At 41.2% G+C, this 17,500-nt stretch overlaps 1 protein-coding gene across 1 annotated transcript in view; it reads left to right on the top strand.

Annotated features, from left to right (window-relative positions):
• dab1a (DAB adaptor protein 1a) overlaps positions 1–17,500 on the top strand; it is a 353,945-nt gene that overhangs the window by 204,539 nt on the left and 131,906 nt on the right. Inside the window, exon 4 of the mRNA XM_049588158.1 lies at positions 6,762–6,815. The gene's annotated coding sequence lies outside the window, so the exon portion shown is untranslated. The remainder of the gene's footprint in view (positions 1–6,761; positions 6,816–17,500) is intronic.

The following is a 17,500-nucleotide window of genomic DNA, read 5'->3' as shown; positions in this document are numbered from 1 at the left end:
AATGTTGCATTTCTAACAACCGGAGCCAATTAACAGTGTGTGGATTATTTGCCTTTGGTTTTTATTTCCATTTCTCATTACACAGGTGTCTCATGTTATTCTGAGCTGCAGTGATGGAATCAGAGTGTAAAATCCACCACACTGTCAACTATCACTCCAGGGATAAAATAAACTTTGCACAATTAAAACGCAGCTAAAAATAATTGTGTGTTTAGCGCGGTAAATGATTTCTCTGTGTGAAAGACCTTCTATAAAAGACAGAGTGGGAATAGAAAGCCTGGAGCATTTTGAAGACTCTACAAACCCTATAAACATATATAATCTTTTTTTTTTTTTTTTTTTTAACCTGTGGTCAGGATCCTTTGTTTCCAGTGGTATGATTGGTCAGTGGTTGTGGTGTTGACAGGTTGTGATCCGATCCTGTGAAGTTACGGAGCAGGTTAACTATTCAGCAGAAGGAAGGAGGATGCACAACTCCAATATTTCCAATCGTGTTGGGTGCAAGTTGCAGAGGGATTCCAAAGAAACTAGTAGGCAACAGCACTCACGAAAGACTAGAGTCAAAATCTATGTTTTAATGGGGCAACACATGGCCAAACAAAATGACAGACGCACGTATCCTATGCAACAGGCATAGGATATTTATATCTTTTGGTTCTTGAAAAAAACGCTGTGATTATTTTTCTTTATTCTCTGGCTTCATGTGGCAGAAAAATCACCAGCTCAGTCATTAGACAGTTGTATATGATCACTATGGTTACCGCTACAGGCACAGCTACCAGCTCTCCAAACAACGTAACCTCCGAACTGAGCGCTTCCCAGTTAATGAAATGAAATGAAAACCCCAGCGTTCATGCTTGTAGATGCTAGATTTCAGTGCTTTTCCGACTTCAAAACTCCGACTTACAAGTACAACTGAATGCACCATTAGTCATAGCACAAACACCGGGCTATCAGTGGATCAGCTGTGCAGTGTTTTTAACCGAGAATTACGTGGAAAATTGAACACCTTGCTTTCCCAACTCGGCAAGGATCTGCTCCAGCCTTTCCCCTTCTTGAATTGGTGTAATGTGGATTGATCACTGGTAAGGCTACTGCCGCTGCCATTTCAAATTTGTGCTGCAATGGGTGGGGGGGGGGGGGGCACCATTCCCAGTGCCATCTGCGCGCATGCTTGTGAGTGCTGTTGCCTACTAGTTTCTTTAGATATTCAGCATAAAACAGTGATTTGTCGCCATCAAAAGTAGACTATTCGACTATGTGGTTATTTGTTCCTTAGGTAGGTAATTTCACTTTGGTTTTATTTATTTTTCTGTCTAGTGTAATGCAGGGGTGTCCAAACTTTTTTGAATGGGGGCCAGATAAAACAACGTGAAAATACCTGGGGGCCAACTGATGCCCGCATCAATTGTTTTTTTTTGTTTGTTTGTTTGTTTGTTTTGTTTTTTCAAAAAAAGGGAGACAATTGCAACCATTTTTATCTTTTAATGAACCATTACTACTTGATGCCTGTCTACAAACTGTATGATAGTCCTATCATTGTGAGATGAAGGGTAAAAATGCGAAGTGATCTTGCTTGATTAACTATTATTATGATAAGTGCCACATATGGTATATTTTGAAAATCAAGCCGAGGGCAGATTAAAATTGGTCTGTGGGCCAGACTTTGGACGTGCTTGGTGTAAAGGATTGGCTCAATGCAGACTGAGGACAAATTTAGTTTAATTGCATGTAAATACTGAGAAATGACATGATAGAAAATATTAATAAATGTAAATTTGTTGGAGGTGGTGCAATGTTCTTGTGCTTTTCACGGCGCTTTGTTTAGCATTGTCACAGGTTCAGAGCCTGTTACTATGATCATTTCTGTAGGTCTGTAATTTATCCATGGTAAAAAAAAAAAGAATGCCACAAGCTGTTATTGTATCACAAAACATGCATTGATAGCACCGCAACCAAACCCCTCAGGATTACAAACAAGATTTTGATAACAAATAATACAAACAACAATACTGTCGAATAGTCCTTAAAAATGTACGCCTTCAATTAAACAAAAAGACGTGTGTTGCAGGGCTTTGCAGTCCATCTCAGCCAAGCAGGGCTGAGTCTATCCCTCCCCACCCCCGTCCCTGCTAGCCAAATCTTCAAATAGTCACTTTTAATTACGACCAAAGCTCTGCAGCCCCAAAAGTGTTATTTGTGACAGCCCTTCTTAAAAGTGAAGCAGCTTTGTAGTATTGAAAGCCCAAGGTTAACCCTGAAGTTACCTCGTTAACCCCAAAGTCTGCTTCATAGTACAACCTCAGTAGCCTGGTCAGACCGTCCTCATAATTTGAGCTCAACATTCTGTTTTGCTCTCTATATCAGTTTGGACTTGGGAGTAGGCCTACTTGACTCTACAGACAAACTCCATCAGCCAAAAATAAAATAAATAATAATAAAACACCGGGGAACACCTTCATCACAAATGCTGAAAAAGCTGAAGAATTGAGCTTTTTGGAGGAACGGTAAAAACGTCTTTGCGTTTGAGTATGCTGCAAATGCACACTCTTGTCCTTGTGTATTTGGTGTTATCGACTCTATTTCTTCAATAATTTCACTTATTGCTGTGTTTCCTAATGTTGACGTCAATGCATGTTGCTTTGCAGAGCCGCCATTACTGTTCTGCAACCTGCAGCCTGCATTTTACGACATCAACTACAATGCGGTCCCTGATTGGCTGCTTACATGGTCAACTTCGGTGCATATCTCTCCGGTGGCACCGAGTTCAGACTGATACAGAGGGTGAAACAGAACATTGAGCTCACATCTTACCAGGCTACACAGGCCCAAGCTGAGATATCTCTGCTGACTTCACTGTGACCTCATCAGGGTCATTTACTCAGCTCTGAGTGCAAAACTGTTTCCACTGTCTCAGCAGATACTATCCATGACTAGTTAATGTGATGACTGTGATGATGTCACACAGGGGTGGAGTGCTGCTTTAAAAAGATGTCTTTACTCTCATAAAAACATTTGTGGGATGAATGAGTAGTATAATGTGGCATTAAGTAACAGGTTTCACACTCTCACACACTCACCCACACACTCACACATATATAGTGTGTACATACATACAGTACACACACTGGTTCCTCTCATTGGCCCCTGTTAATTTTCTGCGACGCATCCTCACAGCACATGAAGGCAGATAAGGATAAAGGATAAGAATCTAGACAGCCTTGTGCACCATGATTAATTCATTCCATACTCTGCTTTGCCCAGAATGAATGTGCAGTTAATATTTAATATTCCTACGCTTTTTCACATGATTGCAACATGATTATGAAAAGGACACATAGTGGGTGTGCATGTTTGGGAGGTGAGAGCGAGAGGGGCAGCGGGAAAAATAGAGAGAGGGTTAAATCATACGTTTTGTAAATTGCATTGTTAATACTGTTTGTGCTTACCAGTGATGCTAATGTGACGCCTAAGTAATTGAAATTGGAAACAAAATTAGATTGAAAGAGACAATTAAAGAGAGAGAAAAGGAGGGAGATGACTGGAGAGGGGGAGGACTGCTGTAGGAGGAGAGAGCCACAGCATTACCATATGTATTTCAGTGTGGGGGGTGAAGTGTGTGCTGACACAGTTTGTTGTTGTGCATCTAAGCAGCACAAGAATAAACACAGACTGCACCTCTAGCTTTATTTTCATGCTGCATGGAACGAGAATTCAATTTATGAAACACAGCAATGATAACTACAGAGTGTTTGCAGTATATACATTACACTCTTCCCTCTGGAAACAGGCGGCGTGAAGGAAACACATGCATCGTAACAGCGAAAAAGAAAGGCGAGAAAGAGAGGGAGCACAGATTTCATGATAATACAGCCCTTGAAATGTTATTATTGTTCATAATTGGAGACTTTAATAAGCCTGCTGTTAGGTCATGGTGTTTTAGTGGTGTGCATTACAATAATTTACCAGCTTCAAAAAGCAATGGAGACTTTGGATAAGCCACCATGATGTCACACTAAAAACACCCCCCACACACACTTCACTGCCTCCCTTTCTACATAGTAATTACATTGCTGTAAAGATGCATGTAAATATCTCTGCAGATTAATGTAGAGAGGAGACTTATGGGTGCAGAGGCTGGCAGTGGGGCTGAGGGTTGGGCTGGTGAAAATTTTTTTTAAACCACTTTGAAATTAAGCCAAACACTGGACATGACTGCTATACCAAATGTTACCAGGTGTCGCACTTGACTCAGCAGCCATTCCTTGGTGAAACAGAATGACCACTGAGTATTGCAGTGGGTAACATCAGAGCTCTCTGTCCACACTGATTCCCTTAAATATACTCTTCTGTCGCATCATGTAAACAAACCACACAGCTATTAGCCGTGTGCTCGATCAGACTGTAGATGTTACTGCTTAAAAGATGGGTAGCCTCCTTGCTGTCCTCCTATGTTTGTACTTTTAAATCAGAAAACACATTTTTGAGATATTTACTGGAAAGTTACATAACCAACAGCAAGTCGGTTGTTACGGGTGATCGTCATACCATAAACTTTTGACTCCCTGGTAAGCTCCTTCCTGCCAGCTGCCATCTTACTTAGTGTTTATAGTAAAATAAAGAGGCATCGTAAAGAAAATCCCACATTTCAGTTTCATGAATTAGCCGTTACTCGTCCATTGCTGTGTTTTCAAAGTGAGCGACAAGAATAAATAGAAACAAGTCAAAAGTGTAGCTCAAAATGGAGCACAGCGTCGCTCTTTCATCGGCTTCAAATCCAAAATGTTGCCATATTGACCCTCCACTAAGCCCTGCCCCTTTGTGATGGTCCGACAAGCTGTCGGAGTAAATATGGAGCCCACACTGTAACTAACTGCACTCCCTGAAGAAATCATATTTTTGGAGAAATGAAAGAGAGAAGCAGACAGAGGGGTCTACAGTCTGTGTTTGAAGGATATATCCAGGATGTCAAACTGACTCAGCAGCAACAACAGGTTAAAAAGACAAAGATAGTTAGAAGCTAAAGCCGAACTATAGGCTACAGATCACAGTGTAAAAGTGAACCACCACATCACTGCTGATCGCCACACAAGACAATGAATATAAAGGGAAACTTTGCTGATATTGAACCAGCTCTGTGGCATCGCAGTGTGTGCAGATGAACGGTGTTTGGCTTCGACCTCGTGACGCTGCCAGCACCCAGACATCCACCGCGGACAGGCAGTGATCTCCAGGGGAATCCAAACAACTTAACGGGGGGGACTTAACGATGGATCAGTTGGCACAGTTTTAGTTTTCTTTGCCGTGGCTACTTTCATCACCACCAAAAAACACAGTAACTTTGTAGTCAACAAACTCAACATGTGCTGCTTGTCTCCTCTTCCACTGCCCCCGAATACTGAGCTACTTTATTTTGCTGGTGCTCAGTTAGAGTCAGGCACTAGTGGCTCTGTTAGTCCATTTAGAAATGTATTATATTTGTCACATTGTCCTGTTGCTTCTTACTAATGCTTTATAAGTTGGATTTAGCACTATGACCCCATCAGCACATGTTGCTGATGTAGGCTACTGTTTAGTTTGCTCAGACATGTCATAATGACAAATATCAGTCCAGCTGGTTAGCATGAAATCAAACTGGTTTAAGCTCATACACCAGACCAGACCATCAAAACCGGATATCAATCCAACTGTAGTGGAGCTGACTCGCAAACTTCCCAAATCTCCACAACAAGTTGTGTATGCCCCAGTGGGTCAAAAACAAGCTGATTGGTTGATTCAGCTTCCTTTCCAGAGAAAAGATTGAAATTAAACACTGGAACTGAAACTTAAAATCCATACATGTGTTAAACAGCCATCACAACTTCTCTAAATGACATGAAATCTATGTGTGCTTAAGTAGTGACAGAGAATTCCTGCGTTCACACACACACACGCTGCAGACAGTGTCATGTTGTTGCAGCCGTACTATTGTAAATGTAATATGAAGTAAGAGCCATAGGGCTGATGGAGAAGTTAATTAGAGGCCAGGCCAGTCATCTCCACCTTCTGACCCATTTCCACCCCTCCCGTCATCCCCCTCTACATCTCCCCGTATCTGTCATTCACATTCCCACCACTGCTAATGAGCTTATTCTGAGCCATACATTAAGTCTGCAGCTGTACCTTTTTCTCCGTACAGTGCAGCTCGCCTTTTTTTTTTTTTTTTTTTCCTGAACCAGAAACAGAGAGATGGCTGCTCGTTCCTACCATGTCTCCAATTAGATGCCCCTCTATTCATCCTTCTGTCATTCCTCCCTCTTCTCTCTATCCTCTTGTTTCTCTTGTCTGCCAGTGTTGGAAGCAGGTTGTAAAACAGGCCGCCTTATCCAAATGGAGACAAGCCCCGCGGTCACTGTAGTTTTGTCACATTAGCCTCTTTAGTCTCAATGTGTGTGTGTGTGTGTGTGTACGCGCATGTCGCTCTCTCACTCTGTGTATGTGTGTGGGTGGGTGTGTGTGTGTTTTGAGGCTGAGTGTGACATTAGCCTTGCAGTCACAGGTAATGATCTCATCTCCCCACTGGTGACTAGAGGCACACAAAGAGAATTACACACACACACACACGCACACACACACACACACACACACAGTGTGAGAGGGATAGATGGGGAGCAGAGACTGGTATTGTAATGGTACTCTAATGGGCTACCTGACAAGTGCTTTTTCTTAATGATATGCCTCTCCCCTCCCCCTCCCTGTTTCTCCCTCACTCTCTCCTACAGGTGCATTTTCCGTCTTTGAGGAGTGATATGGACACCAGGTGTGGTGACGTCCAGGTATGTAGTCAGTGCTCAAAGCACACTGTTTGCGACCATCACACACACCATCTTTTGAGTAATGCCGTCTTGTCATCACATAACGACCTGCGATCTGTTCTGCCACTTTGACCTTTTGTTCAGCTGCCGTTAAACCAAAGCTCTGACTGTGTCTGATATCACTCACCTATTTGCTCTGCCCCAATTCTGAGTGAGAATTTAAAGTGACAGTTCACCCTAAATTCAAAAATACGTATGTTTCCTCTTACCTGTAGAGCTTTTTATCAGTCTAGATTGTTTTGGTGTAAGTTGCCAAGTATCAGCCGTAAAGATGTCTGCCTTGTCACATATATAATGGATCTAGATGGCACTCGGCTCGTGGTGTTGAGATGTAGATATTAATGGTGTGCTCCTCAGTGTTGATATGTGAGCCAGCAATAGATGCACACTTCCTTATGCATGGTGATATGGTTGGTGGTTGTGGTTTGGTAGAAAGAAAATAGTTCCTGGATGAAACTGCTCATAACAAGGTTTGTGGATTATCTTGAGTAACCTGGTCAACAATTTCTGTACAGAGACATTGCTGTGAGTTTTTCAAATGTAATATTTTGGTGTTTTGGGCACCACAAGCAGAGTGCCATCTAGTTCCATTATATCAAGATTACATTTCTGCGACTGATATAGCCAGCACTCTGCGACTCACATCCAAACAATCTCTCTAAGGGTGCAGGGCAGCATTTACAAGAGGACCAGATCAAATGCCTTGTGTGAGGAAGCTGCTCTTGATTGGTCAGAATTTCCATGTGGGAAAAATCCAGGAAGTAAAGCAAACGTTGAAGAAGAGTATACTTGCAAGATAAATGTGACACTTTCTAATGTCACAATGGAGGGACAACTACGCAGGTTGATTTTAGCGCTGCTCATCGTGGACTATATTGCTGTCATTGTTCATTTTAGTCAAAGCATACAGTTTGAAAACGAGGCAAACGCGGCTCCAACTAGAAAACAATGTTTTGATGCATTGGATGTGCTGAATGTGCATATTAAGGCAGTACAGGAGGAGGTGCACATTAATAATCCTCCAGGACTGTAACATGCTCATGTTTAACCCAAACAATGTGTCATGTGACTGCAGTTGCTTCACATCCAGGTCGGAACACCTTCTCACCACAAACCAACCGCACCAGAGTTCCTTTGGAACCGGGCCGAGACCACCTCTTCAAGAAGGTCTTGGTCCGGCTGTATTGATGCACACCTGAGTGAGACCTGCCCAAACAGACTGCACATAGGCAGTCAAACAAACTTGAGTTCAATTGAACCGAACCAAACAGGGCAGGTGTGAAAGCACCCTAAATAAGACTGCAGGTAAGAGGGAAATATGTATTTTCAATTTTGAGGTGAACTGTCCCTTTAATGCAATATATTGTGCCTTCAAAACTCCACACAATCAAATTGATGTGTTTGTGGCATATTAACTACTTTCAACCATCCCACAGTGCAGTGTGTTGCATTTTAAAGGTGCAGGAATGATCTTTGTGCGACACCTGTTAGTAATGAAACCAAATGGCAAGGATTCACAATTGTCATAAATGTCAATTAACTGCTCCCTATAGATAAAACTACTCTTTTGACTGTGTGTGTGTGCTATATAGCATGTCTGTCATAAAGAGTGAATGAGGAGTGATTTTGAACGCAGCTTAAATCCGTACACATACCGAATGGCGACAGAGCAAGTAGATAGATTAGCATAAAAACTCACATAAGCTACACAGCAGTCATCTCCACACATGACATTAATCACACAAAAACCTGAGTGAGTGCACAGGGGAAACGATGCCAAAACAAACCAGGGGGTGCTGAGGCAACAGCCAGCAACAACAGACGAGTGCTGCAAACTCTGCTCTGAGTATGTTGTTTTGAACCTGTTGAAAATTAATGAAGCAGCAAACATGAGTAAAAACAGCAGCATGAAGGCACAAAATGACAATCAGATTCTCAGCTTTTTAAAAATCAATTCTGCATTGTAAAATAAAATCATATCTTTACTGTTTGGATTTGGTATTGTACTGGGAGACCGCCACAGTTCTACATCCTGCAGCTCCATCTGATATGGTTTCAATTTGACAAACCAAACTTGCTATTACATCCAACATTTGTTTAGCTTTGAATGCTGCGGCCCATCCACCTCCTATCAGATCTGACGTTTTTTTCCCCCCAGCTCTGAGCAGCCTCTCCACCCCACAGACGCCCCACAGACACACTATGATGCTCTTATATTCCTGGCTCTCTATTTTTCTATTTATACCCACTGAGATGAGCAATGAGCCCCAGGCAGCCCTCACTCACCAGCCCGAGCACACGTAGACACACACCGACACAGAAACACACTTTCTCTCTCAACACACACCCACTTACACACACGCTGTGAGTTAAGGCTGAGGTGGAGGTTAGATGGTTTCATCAACAATGTGTCTGACCATACGAACTAATGTAATGCAGTTAGCTGTATTGCCTAGCCTCAGATAGCACACGGAGGACTGGAGTTCCCGCTGTGTCCTTGCTCTCAGCCTTGTGTTTAGGCATTCTGTGGCACGGCCTTAAAGGGAGAATCCGCTCTAAAATGCCAACAGTGTCTGCTGTTCCTGTGATATTGCTCACTCTAGGTTTGTAAACATGAAAACCAGTCCCTCCAGGATTTCGCGGGCTATTTTTGGGATTGTTGTAGTCTGAATTGCGTAATTTCACCTCCCGCTTTTCTGAATAAATGCAATGTGTGCTGCAGTGTTCAGGGGTGTTTTGTTTTTATATTATATTATAATTACATTATCATTTATATTTTTTATATATTGATAGTTGTGATGTTGCTACAGATTGAAAGCTTATTACCATGACCAGTCAGTGTTTCCCACAGAATTATTCTCTATCTGTGATGGTGGGTCGGGGGTGCAATAGCCATTTGCTGCAGCACTGAAGGACCGCCTCCGTGAGCCGCTGTCCTCCTGCCCTCTCTGCCTGGTTAGCATGAGCTAACACCAAACATTGACACAATTGCCAGCTTTTATTGTCATCGCAGTGGAAATAAGCCTTTGGGCTTTATTGTGTATTTTAATCCTCAACGATTTTTAATTAATGTACATGAAACTGATCTGCAGTTACTCATGTATGTTTTTTAATTGTTGTCAAATAAACCTACCTACCTACAAAGTGATCTCACCCCTACTCGTCATGTTCTGCGGCTTGGGCAGAAGCCCTGCAGCAGTGTTTAGCATCTGACCCCATAACGGCTCAGCTCTGTTGTTAAACTTATTAATGTAAGATGAGAATTATTTTCTTGAGAACATAACCAGTAGATTGTCTTGTTTTTCCGTTGTTCATCATTTTGCATCTACATGATTTAATGTTAACTACATTCATATATTGTTTACATATTTTAATTTGCTCTTTACGTTAAATTTGGAACTATTTAATATCGTGCAATGAGAGTTATGATTATGTTTGGCGGAGTGATATATATAAGATGTGAGATGCCACTATTGTTGTCGATGCTCAGTTGTCCTACGTTCTTTTCGGACATTGAAGTGGACTTTGATAGTTAATTCAGTAACTAGTAAGTTTATTTTTGAGACGAAGAAGAGAGAAACCTGCCTTACATTAATAACCTTTGCATAACGTTAGCGGAGTGATGCTAACAGTTAGCCCTGTCACTGTGTGCGTGACTGTGTCCCAGACAAAGAGCTCCAGTCCTGCAGCAGTAGTCTCGTGATAAACCCAGAGAGAAAGAGGAGCTGAGTGATTTAAAAGCTGTGTGCAGCTCTGCAATGAAATGAGATATTACCTGTTTTAAATAGTCAAATTTGTGTAAGTTGAGGTGATTGGACAAAATTGCAAGGTCGCTCAGAATTTACAAGGATTGGCTCAATTTGTGTTAATTGTGGCGATCGCAGCATCCTTGATGGTCTGGAAAACATGATAAACAAGCAAGGGAAGACTGTCTTGGCAGAGTAATCGTGACACCCACCTTGACGCAACACTGTGGCAGTAATCGGGGCTTTTTAGTTGGTAGCTGTAATCAAAACAGTGAAGTTAAGTAATTTTTAGGTGTAAAAGCTCAGGTCAGTTTTATATGAATCCATAAAGTCTTCTGACTTTTTTCCTGAATCACTGCCAAAGAAGCAGCACGACAGAGGGAGCGTGCGGGTCAACACCAATATCTGTTTTTAAGTGGATTTCTAAGCTTTAATTAACTCCAGCAATCAAAAAACAATTAGCAGTGAGCCATTAACCTGCTTGTTTTTCTGTGACCTCTACTGAAAGGTGAGTTTATCACATTAAATACATGCCTGCACTCGTACACCTGCACATACCCATGCATGCAGGCTGGCACACGCAGAGCGAGCGAGCTGGAGTACTACTGTGTAACTGAACCAGTTAAAAATGAATGAAGACAACATCCATGAGAAACAGCACATCCTGCATTATTTACAATATTGAGTATACACTGAAGCTGTGTCAGCTTGACTTGTTCCACCTACTCTGCCCTCCTTTCCCCTTTCAGTGCTACCATCACCCCCCTTTTCCTCCCACCCAACACACACACACTTTTCCTCCCCTAACCCCCCTCGATGAGTGATTCTCAGAGTTTACCAGAGGTTGAGCAGGGTCAGTATCATAACTCTTCAGTCCAGTGGAGAGGAGGATAGTGTACAACAGATACTCTTATCAACTCTTCACTTCACACTGATGCATGATTCTCCTACTTCATTTTTATACACTTTTATACACACATTTCTCCTTAGATAAGTGTAGATGTACTGGCTGTCTGCAGTGAGGACTTGTCTCTGGGAGCATGAGGGTTGATCTTAACACATACACTTTTATATATCATGTAGACATCAGAAGAAATGCTGTAGAAGTAGCTGTTTGAGAGGCACGTGTTACATGAAGTATAATCATGTCTTTTTCACATTTATGAAATGAAAGCTTGCAGTAATGGTGGACAGATAAATGTCTCTGATTGTAGATTTTGAAAACTGAAAATACAGATAGCCCATGGCTGTTGGTTGATTACACCCCTTAACAATAAGGTAATGCTTAGCTTTGGTTCTATTGCAGGTTTCTCAGTCCATTATTGTGTCCTATGATGTGTTTTACATGATTGTCTAGCAGATTGTCTGTGTTGTTGAGAAGTTCTCTCCAAGTCCACACAAGACGATTGTTCTTCACGAGGATCAACTTGATGTTCTTGATGCCTCGCAGTTGTCAAGGTTCCATCCAAATGTAGCACAAAAACAAAATGCCAATTAACACACATTCAATACTGCTATGCAAAAATTAGAAATTGGGGGCTGACGTTAAGTTCATAGTTTGAAGTTGCCCCAAAATTCCAATTAGTTTACATTCATGTCACAATTCTTTTTTGTATATAAAATTTTGTGATCATCATTCACTCACAGATATATCCCAAGATTGGTCGGATGCTTCAACTTGAAGTGTCATTTCAAATTTGTCGCTGATGTGGAATCTGTGCTGATTTGTTCATAAAACTTCCTCAAATATCCATATGAACAGGCTCCAACAGCACAGTGTCTAAAGTGCAATTCACACTAGAACAGGAGGGAAACGCAATTTGATAGGGAAGAGATACCACACCATTGTTGTGTTAGCACGGTGGGTGCTGTAAAGCAAGTGTTGGTCACGTCACAGAAGTGAGCGGTACACATGTTCAAGTTCGTACGTTGCAAACTGATACATTCACTTCACCAGGCACGTGCAGAAGGTGGCTGAGGGTGCACACTAGTAATGGGCGAAGCAGTTCTTTAGATGTTACTGAATCACTAGATTCAGTTCATTAAAATGATTCGTTCCAAAGATTTGTTCACCGAATCGTTCAGTGCTTGGCGGGAGGAGCCCTGACTGTGTACTGCGTAGTCTGACTCAGTCTCTCTCCATTGCTGCTGCTGCGTCTGTCCTGCACTGGTGAGTCTCATTACTGGCCAGCTTAACATTTTATGTTTGTTTATCTGGAAACTAAGTCTGTTAAAACAATGGGGAGGTGTGTGATTGTGTTCAGGTGGCTTGACTCCTGGCTACATTAGTCGTTAGCTTGGAGAAAACAGTCCCTATGAAAGTGTATCACTGAGAAGAAATGATTTGAATCATTCAGGGATCAGGGTTACGTCGTTCACCGAGTGATTTGTTCACCGAGTGATTTGTTCACCGAGTGATTTGTTCACCAAGTGATTCGTTCACCGGGTGATTCGTCACGCGGTAGGCAGTCCCTCCCTGCACCTTGGCTGCCTCGCGACTCGCGAGTGATTCATTGTGCTGAAAATGATTCAGTTCAGTATGTTCCCTCAACAGATTAGTTCTTTTGAACTATTCGTTCGCGAATGACACAACACTAGTGTGCACACACCTTTGTCCCCTTTGCCCCTTGATACCCAAGGTCCAAGCCAAGACATTTTATTGCATAGTAGACCAATTCCAATCATGATAAAAATTGAAGTTATTCTACTGTGCTGCTTTTTACTCAAAAAATGGAGATCTAGAGTTAAAATATCATCAAATAATTATGTTTGTCATAAAAACCTTTCCTTCAGAAGTTTGCTGAGAGTTTCAATGGATTCCTCTTGTGGACGACCCTGATTATGACCGAACAAAGGTTCATGTTCCGTACAGTTTTTGAGAAATATAAAAAGGAAAGTCCTCAAATTACATTATAAACATTCATAATTCATAAATTCATTCATTCATAATTCATAATTCATATAAACATTCATAATTTCCTGGTATTAAAAATTCCATTTAAAAGAATAGGTCGTGAAATTTTCAAAGTATTCCTGCTCAGAGGTACCCTGATTATGGCCATGACATATTTTATGTGATTTTACTGTACAGTTTTTGAGATATATGAAGGTGAAGTCAGCTCAAATGACATGACAACATTCATAATAAAAAAAATATGGGCACATTCAATGAACATGCTCTTTTAGAGCATTCATACACCAAAGTGTTGAGAGCATTCAGCCAAACAGCTGGTTGCACTAATTCTGGTCTGCTGTCATTAAACCATTGATTGCAGAAGAAGGTGCAAGATGACATAGTTATAAGAGCAGCAGCAGATTCCTTTATAATCTTGATGAAGGTTACAGTCTTTTCATCTCTTCACAAAGATGTGATGTTTTCATCTGCTGTGATTTTTCATCCCTTTATTGATGTGTGATGATACACCGACTTTTTGGCAATATGTGGACTTTATTTTGGATTTCTGGTGTTTCCACTGATGTTTTTTACACACAAATTGAACATGCCCATAAAAACACACTGGCCATAGTGGCATAGTGTGTTCTTTAACAGCATGATTTAGAAGGCCTATGTTTTATGTGGAAGTCATCTTACTATCTTACTATCTTACTATATAATGACGAAAACTTTTTTTTTCTCCTCACTGACTTGGTCAATCCATGTGAAATTTGGCACAGTGGTAGAGGGTCATGGGAGGATGCCAATGAAGCAATATTACATCAATTGGCCAAAGGGGGGCGCTATAGCAGCCCATTGAAATGTCAAACTTTGAATGGGCATATCTCATGCCCCGTATGTCGTAGAGACATGAAACTTTGCACAGAGATGCCTCTCCTCATGAGGAACACATTTGCCTCAAGAACCCATAACTTCCTGTTATAAAGATTTTCGCCATTTTGAATTTTTTGAAAAACACTTCAAACGGATCTCTTCCTAGGAAGTTTGAGCGATCTGCATGAAACTGGGTGAACATAATCTAGGGAGCAATATCTAAAGTTCCCTCTTGGCAAAAGTTGGAAAACTTCCTAAAACTGAGCTTCTATAAGGCAATGACTTTAACTATCTGCCTTTCAACATGCTACCTCAACTACTAATGTACAGTTTTAGCACACTAACTATCCCACTATTGGCAATGGTACTACTGTACTTGCAATAAAGCAATCGTACAATCAAATTCACAAAAACTCTGTCTGAATACATTGCTCTTCTTAATGGGTTCAGTTGACTATTTAATCTGCAATTTCCTATGACCTGTATCCCAAACACACACCATGTGAAACTGTACGTGGGCAACTGTGCACTCAGTGGGTATGGACTAGTTTCTTTTATTTAACATGTTAATTTTTAATCATTTTATGTAAAATGACTTAGACAGACACATCTCCTTTTCTAACATTGAATGCTTCATTCTTGAGTCATTAACTGCACAAAATAAATTGATAAGTAAATAAATAAATAAATAAAGCAGAGCTGGAAAATTCTCACAGGCGAATGAAACGAGGAAAATTGGAGCTTCATGAAGAAAAATAAAAGACAACAGTTTGTAATGTTGCTGCTCATGTTATCACCCCTGCCTCCTGCCACCTCCAGTAAGACCATGTTAATATTCTTTCTGCTAATAACCTCCTTTAATTACTTTTCGGACACAAATTATGTTGCTATAATGAAACATGTACACATCCACTAAGTAGGAGAACAACTTTTGATTCATGTATTTATGTAACTGATTTGTCTCGTTTTTAAAACTAAACAAACAATTGTCTTTTTTAGACAAACACATTTGTGCCACACCAGATCGACACATAATCACATTACTGTTGTGACAAAAGTCTTTTTTATTTAGTTTTTTTTATGCCTCAGCACCTGCGATAGCTGTAGCTGAAAGCATTATGTTTACAGGCTGTCCGTTTGTATGTACGTAAGTTCCATTCTTGTGAATGCAGTATGGCAAGAATACCTTGAGGGAATTTCTACAAATTTAGCACAAATGTTCACTCAGACTCAATGATTTGAATACATTTTGGTGGTTGTAGGTCAAAGGTCAAGGTTAGTGTGACCTTGCATTTGTGCCATTCTCGTGAACGTGATATCTCAAGAATGCCTTGAGGGAATTTCTTCAAATGTGTCTAAAGAATAAACTGATTAGAATTTTGGGGTTGAAGGTCAAAGGTCAAGGTCTCAATTATGAAACAATGCATAGGATCCACACTAAAAATGTATGTAAGACCAAAAAACAAAAATGTTGGTGCCAAAAAAATATTCAACAATCTCTACAATCAGGGTTTGAGTCGCCAATTTCCCTCTTCCAAAATGTTCGTAAGCATTGGTCCCATCAAGTCTGTATGCCTCTTTCAGGCCTTGTTTTGTATGTATTCAGTACTGATAAGTGAGACCCAAGGTCAGTGTGACCTCACAAAACAAGTTCTCTGCGGTAACTCAAAAATTCCTTAAATGATGAAGTGATGACATTTTGTATGTATTTTGTAAGTCAAAGGTCAGCTTCACTGTAACATCACAATATTCTGCATAAAACACTTTCCTGGCCATTACTCAGCGTCAGGAACAGGAGGGGAGACATTTGGTCAGATACTGAATTGGTGACTCTGATCTTGAAGCTATGCTGAATGTAAAGATCTTCTTGCTGCCAGGGAAGGATGTGTGTGAAGCACCCATGTTTTCACAGACATGGATGTAAACTGTAAGAGCCATAATGTACTTGCTGCAAACAACGTGAACACGACCGCATCATGGTTGCCATGCGTGATCTGCGTTTGTTTGATCTGTCGGCCACACATCTCAACGCGTGGTACTGTGACGCATGCGAAATGCAATATTGACATGACCACTAGAGGCGCTCATGCGATTGAACACAGTGACCATGAGACCAGACTAGACAGACTAGACGGAGTCGCTGTCGAAGCAATGGCAGAAACTTTTGAAGGGAGCCTGACAGACCTGGTGCGGAACTACCCGCATCTCTACAAGGTTTCCACGCTGTTACATAGTGACATAGTTCTTCTTCCTCATCAAGCATATGAAGGGTATTCATGTTTGTTTACAACACCCAGCAGCTGAATTATTTTTCCTAGGATGGCGAAGGCATGGCTCACCCTACTCTCCCTCTGATTGGCTAGTAGTCATTGAGTGTGTTTACATGGACAGTTTAATTTCCTTTTCATTCGGAATGAAAGTTCATTCCTATTAAAAGTGATGTTGTAAACACCTAATTCAGAATGAAAATGGCCAATGTGATTGAAAATCCACTCTGATGTAAGGGGCTGGAATATTCCGTTTCTAATTGCGACAGAATTTCTCGCACTTGTATACACTCATTCCTCTTTAAGTTCATTCCGGTCTTTCTGCGCATGTTCGTTTCCTTGCCCTTCTGGCGCGATGACGTATATAGCGTGCATAGCAACAGGCTGAGATAGGGCAGTCGGACTCGTTGCACTCACCGGTTTCCATTCGCCACAGCACGGTCATCTATCTCCCTTCTTCAACCTTCTGCCTCCCTTCTCCTCCTCAACAGACGAAGCATTAGCAGAACAAGGTTGTTGTCGTACTGCTGCTTCAAGAATATAAGCAAAACAAGCCAGAAAAAGGCACTAAGAACGGCAGCATCAAGCATCTTGTTATCCGGAGCGAGGACTACAGTGTTTTCTTCCGGGAAACATAACATGTAACGTCCGCCCCACCCCCTATCCAATCAGAAACCTTCCCTGCCCCAAACCTTGCGTGGACCCGAATAAAGGCGATTAAACTGATCTCCCATGTAAACCCTCATTCGGAATGAATATTTCCCATGTAAACTACCTGGAAAAACTTTAATTCCAAATGATTTCATTCAGATTTATTTAATTCCGAATGAGAAACCATCATGTAACTGCACCCATTGCCTTTTT

This window comes from Epinephelus fuscoguttatus, linkage group LG10 (genome assembly GCF_011397635.1).
Source record: "Epinephelus fuscoguttatus linkage group LG10, E.fuscoguttatus.final_Chr_v1".
Lineage (NCBI taxonomy): Eukaryota > Metazoa > Chordata > Actinopteri > Perciformes > Serranidae > Epinephelus > Epinephelus fuscoguttatus.
Note: the sequence above shows the minus strand (reverse complement) of the source record. Positions and strands in the feature narration are given on the sequence as shown.